This window comes from Siphateles boraxobius, unplaced genomic scaffold (genome assembly GCF_051911475.1).
Source record: "Siphateles boraxobius isolate OS27281-9 unplaced genomic scaffold, OSU_SipBor_1 11, whole genome shotgun sequence".
Taxonomy (NCBI): Eukaryota; Metazoa; Chordata; class Actinopteri; order Cypriniformes; family Leuciscidae; genus Siphateles; species Siphateles boraxobius.
In genome coordinates, this window is record NW_027508711.1 from 16,423,086 (window position 1) to 16,429,013 (window position 5,928).

At 47.3% G+C, this 5,928-nt stretch overlaps 1 pseudogene; it reads left to right on the forward strand.

Moving 5' to 3' along the window:
* The first annotated feature begins 2,570 nt into the window (after positions 1–2,570).
* On the forward strand, positions 2,571–5,702 carry LOC143757855 (uncharacterized; annotated as a pseudogene).
* Positions 5,703–5,928: the final 226 nt, after the last annotated feature.

Here is a 5,928-nt window from a genome sequence, read left to right on the forward strand (position 1 = left end):
GCGACATTAAAGCCATCCTACATCCTAGGCCGGGCTATTTGCCTAAGGTGCCATCTAATGCGGCACGGCCTACGGTTCTGCAGGCATTTCATCCTCCACCTCACGTGACGGCGGATGAGGAGAGACTTCATCTGCTCTGCCCTGTCAGAGCTCTAAAAATTTACATTCAGAGGTCCTCTTCATGGCGGAAGTCAGACCAGTTGCTGGTGTGTTTTGGGTCGCCCAAGAAGGGTCTTCCCGCCTCCAAACAGACCATCAGCAACTGGATTGTCCATGCTATTTCCTTGGCCTACCAGGTGCGCAATCTGCCTTCACCTTTGGCCGCGAGGGCTCATTCAACCAGAGGCATGGCGTCCTCTAGAGCCCTCCTCTCGGGGGCCCCAATCCAAGAGGTCTGCGATGCAGCAGGATGGGCCACCCCTCACACCTTTATTAGGTTTTACAGTCTGGACATCCCGTCTACGCCTGGCACTCTCGTGCTCTCGTCCTAAGTGTGCCTGTGAGCAGCTTCACACTAGGACAGACAGGGCGCGTTGTGGCATAGTGGGTACTCGTTCCCCCAAAGTGTCGTTCGACGCAGTCCGAGTTCCCTCGAAAGGGAACGTCCTCGGGTTACGACTGTAACCCTTGTTCCCTGAGAAAGGGAACGAGGACTGCGTCCCTTCGCCATGCCTTCCCCTGCCTGGGAGCGCTTGCTTCATCACAGAAGCTGACATCTCATGTGTGCCGGCGTCCTTTATAGCTTCCGCTTGTATGTCGTCACTCATTACGTCATTACGCAGCACCAATCAGAGATTGGCTCAGTTTCATTCATACTTCAGAGGCGCTACGCTGAGGGGCGTTCCCCAAAGTGTCGTTCGACGCAGTCCTCGTTCCCTTTCTCAGGGAACAAGGGATACAGTCGTAACCCGAGGACGTTTTAAAATATTGTGTAAGAATATTTTTCTTACACAAAGACTAGGGAAAGGATTTTTTTTACATTTTTACTCAGTTCAGTATTTCACTTGCATGATGAGTCATTCTTCCTCTCAGTAAAACTGCAGCTGTTACAAAAACATTAAGACATATTTTGATTGTGTTCCTCATATGTTCCCTTTGGTGGCTTAATGCAAAGAATGTTTAACATATGCATCAACACATGGAGTTCTAAAAAAAGACTGCTGAGAGTTGTGACAATGTTTTCTCAAGGAGACAGTTTTATTTGGATTACTCATGTCATTTATTGTACATCAGCTAATTGTAAGATAATCATTCTAACAATTTGATTTAAACATATGCTATATTAAAGTTATATGCCAACTGGAGAAAAATTATATTTTTTTGCCAAAGCCAATTTCTACTCAAGTGTTAATCTTGGACCTTGTATGCCAGGTTCTCAATGGGAAAAAAAAAAAGGTATTAGAGTGAGGCAAAAATATCAGGGGAATTCCATCTGAAATCGAGCATCAGCTCTGCCTAAGCAATTAAAATGAGAATTCAGACCATTGCTGTCTAATATGTGCCTGTTTAATACCAACTTAATTTATTGTATATTTCTGGCTACTATAGTTGTCATACGTTTAAAGGACTGATTACAGTAGCAGGTCTACAGTGTATTAAAATTAAATTTCAACTGTATGCTGTGTCTCCACAATATAGAGACAGAGATTTAGCAGCATAGTTCTGTATCAACCTTATTTTTCAAGGCGGAAATAAGCTTTATCACTTCATATACTTAGCTACAAGATAAATATTTAGAAGAATGAAAAAGTGCTGTAAATGGATAAAAAGTGACTAACACAGGAAACCTTCCATATTCAAGTTTAAAATTGCCTCTACTGCTATAGGTTACAAATAAGGTGCATAATCAGTGATTAAAGCTGTCTACATTACAAAAATTTCATATACTTTTATTGTTATGTTCACAATACAATAGTTGCAACTAAGTTTACAGTATGCACTATGGCCTACATATCATGTGGTTGCTTTTTTGTTTGTTTTCATTAATTTATTAATTGTATTTTTTTTTACTATTTGTTGTTTTTGTACGTTTTACTCTAGTTGATTTTCTTTTAGTTAATTGTAGGTGGCCGAGAAGTGCAAAACAAACCACAATTCCGAAATCAAAATAACAAATTTATAAATGCAATGGAAGATTAAAAACAAATGAACAAGTTAGAAAACACAATAACATTTCCGAAAACAAAACAATAAATCAGATAAACAAAGACAAGTCAGACAAAACAGAAAAGGTGTGGAATATGTGGCGCTGATATGGAAAACTGACCGCTGATTAGATGAGGCATCTGTCAATCAAGACATGCAGTGAAGCCAGTGACCTCCGGGACAGACCGGATGACGCCCATGAATAGTATGGCAGCGGCTGGAGTGACAGCTGACAGCGTGGAAAGACGGCATCCGGTGCAGTAAGGGTTAGCAGCCGAAAGTGCAGCTCCTGTAAAGGAGCACCAAAGCAAGCTACGAAAAACCCTTCTGAAAAATACCCCCTGGGATTCCCGAGTGGGGGGCAGAATGAGAATCCCAACCGGACAGACTATCAGGTTATGACCCAAGCAAACGGACAACGGACAATGAGCACAGTTTGTATCTGCGGCAAGGTTTGCAAAAACCCGACTGGTCTGAAGATCCATCAGACAAAGATGGCCTGCCTTAAGGGTGGACGAATGCAGCAACACACAGGGGCAGTAGCCAGTACCTCGGTTTCTGGAGTGCCGGTTGCAGAACCTGGTCAGACGGAGGAGAAGCCAGGCCCAGAGCAACACCACAGTGCCCGGAACCTCCAAGCAGCACGAGAAGTAAAGATCAGCCAGCTGAGACAAGAGTTACGATCCCTGAAACGTCAGTACAAGGCAGCAAAGGAGGAGGAGAAAACGGCCCTGGCAGAGCTCAGAGAGAATGTGAGGAGGAGGCTCATCACACTCAGACGGGCCGAATGGCACCGGAAAAAGGGGAAGGAGCAAGCCCGCAAGCGTGAGGCATTTATCGCAAACCCTTTTGGCTTCACAAAGAGACTCCTGGGGGAGAAGAAAAGTGGCAACCTCACATGCTCAGTGGAGGAAATGAACCACCACCTCAGTATCACATTTAGTGACTCTGATAGGGAGCAGACCTCGGCCCCTGCAAGATGCTTATTGAACCTCCAGAACCAGCGGCCCAGTTCAACATCTCCGGGCCCACCTTGAAAGGGGTGAAGGATACGGTAATGACAGCAAGATCAAGTTCCGCTACTGGTCCCAGCAAAATACCTTATAGGGTCTATAAACAGTGCCCAAGGCTCCTTGTTGGACTCTGGAAAATCCTGAAGGTGTTTTGGCAGAGAGGCAAGGTGGCTTCCCAATGGAGATCAGCCGAGGGGATCTGGATACCCAAAGAAGAGAATGCAAGCACCATCGAGCAGTTCCGCATAATCTCGTTGCTCTGCGTCGAAGGGAAAATCTTCTTCAAGATCGTTTCCCAATGGCTAATGGAGTTCCTCTTGAAGAAAGGGTACATAGACACCTCAGTGCAGAAGGGGGGAGTCCCGGGAGTACCTGGTTGCTTAGAGCACACAGGAGTGGTGAGCCAGCTGATCCGGGAGGCAAAGGAGAACAGAGGAGACCTTGCCGTACTCTGGCTGGATCTTACCAATGCCTACGGGTCTATTCCCCACAAGCTGGTCAAAGAAGCACTGACAAGACATCATGTGCCTGAGGCAATCCGCAACCTCATTCTGGACTAGTTTCAGATTGAGAGTTTCATCAGGAAAGGTAACATCTGCCTGGCAACGGCTAGAGAAGGGTATTATTATCGGCTGTACAATCTTCGTACCACTCTTCGCTCTAGCCATGAACGTGATCGTCAAATCAGAAGAAGTGGAATGTAGAGGCCCCATGTCTAGATCTGGTACTCAGCAGACACCCATAAGAGCCTTCATGTATGACGTTACTGTGACAGCAGCTTCAGTTCCCGGGTGGAGATGGCTTCTTCAGGGGCACCAACACCTCATCCTATGGGCAAGGATGAGTTTTAAGCCAGCTAAGTCCAGGTCCCGGGTTTTAAAGAAAGGCAAAGTGGCAGATCGGTTCCGCTTTACCTTGGAGGGGTCACAAATTCCTTCAGTAACATTAAAAACCAGTCAAGAGTTTGGGGAAGATCTTTGACAGCTACCTGAAGGACACAACCACTTTCCAACAAATCAGAAATGACTTGACGAACTGGCTCACTGCAGTCGACAAGTCAGGGCTTCCAGGAAAGTACAAAACCTGGTTGTACCAACACGGAATCCTGCCGAGGCTTCTCTGGCCCCTTCTCCTTTACGAGGTATCCATGACAACGGTAGAAGCACTGGAGAGAACCATCAGTCAGTTCCTCAGGAGGTGGTTAGGACTCCCAGCGTCCCTGAGTAACATCGCCCTCTATGGCCATTCCACCAAGCTGCAGCTTCCCATCAGCAGCTTGGCCGAATAATTCAAAGTCACACGTGCCCGGGAGGTATTTATGTATTGAGATTCCTCCGATGCCAAAGTCTCCTCAGCTGGAATCTGCGTTAAGATGGGAAGGAAGTGTAAGGCACAGGAAGCGGTGGACAGAGCGGAGGCTCGGCTAAGGCGTGTCTTGGTTGGCAACGTGGCGGTGGCTCTTGCAGGCCTGGGCAGTTTCCCTAAGCCACGTTATGACAAAGCAAGAGGGAGGGAGAAGGGTCAGTTGGTGCAGGACAAGGTGCGGGCAAGGGTGGAGGAGGACCGCCTGACCAAGATGGTCGGTATGCAACAGCAAGGGGCCTGGACTAGGTGTGAGAACGTTGAGCAGCGCAAGATCACCTGGGCAGAGTTGTGGAGCTCTGAACCATGGCGCATCAAGTTCCTGATCAGTTCGGTGTACAATCTTCTACCTAGCCCATCCAACCTACACCGCTGGGGTCTGGTAGACTCACCAACATGTCAACTGTGCCAAAGGAGTGGCTCAAAGGAGCATATCCTCAGCTGTTGTCCAAAGGCTTTGGGGGATGGGCGGTATCACTGGCGGCATGATCAGGTCCTTAGGGCTCTTGCAGATACTATCTCTGCAGCAGAGTAGTAAGAGTCAGCATCCCTCCAAGCAATTCATCTCATTTGTCAGAGCTGGGGAGAAGGCACATAAGCAGCCATTCTCCCCAGGTGGGATCCTCACCAATGCAAGAGACTGGCACCTTCAAGTGGACCTTGGAAGGCAGCTCAAGTTCCCGAATCACATCGCGGCCACTTCACTCCGCCCAGACGTGGTGATTACATCGGAGTCGACCAGGCAGGTGGTCATAGTGGAGCTTACTATCCCCTGGGAAGACAGAGTGGAGGAGGCAAATGAGTGCAAGAGAGCCAAGTACGCGGAGTTGGTGGAGGAGTGCAGAAGAACCGGCTGGAAAGCACGCAGTGAGCCAGTCGAGGTTGGTTGTCGGGGCTTCGCAGGACAGTCGTTGCTCCGAACACTTAAAATCCTTGGAGTTAAAGGACAACTGTGCAGGCGAGCCATAAAGAACATCTCTGAGGCTGCCGAAAAAGCCTCACGAGTGCTGTGGATACGGAGAGGGGTTCCGTGGAGTAGCACGCCACTTGGACACAGGCCGGGGACTGATCACCCCCGGTAGGCTCGCCCGGGCGAGGGTGTCTGTTGATTAAAGACCCGAAAAACCTTTTGACCTCGGTTCATCACTGATGACGTGTCCAAGTAGCACCAGAAGGTGTATGTTGGAATTAACGTTTTCAGATTTGTCATTTTGTTTTCTGATTTATTATTTTGTTTTCAGATTTGTCGTTTTTCTGATTTGTTATTTTGTTTTCGGAATTGTTATTGTGTTTTCTAACTTGTTAATTTGTTTTTAGTCTTTCCATTGCGTTTATAAATTTGTTGTTTTGTTTTCAGAATTGTGGTTTGTTTTGCACTTCTCAGCCACCGTATATTTGTCTACAAAAC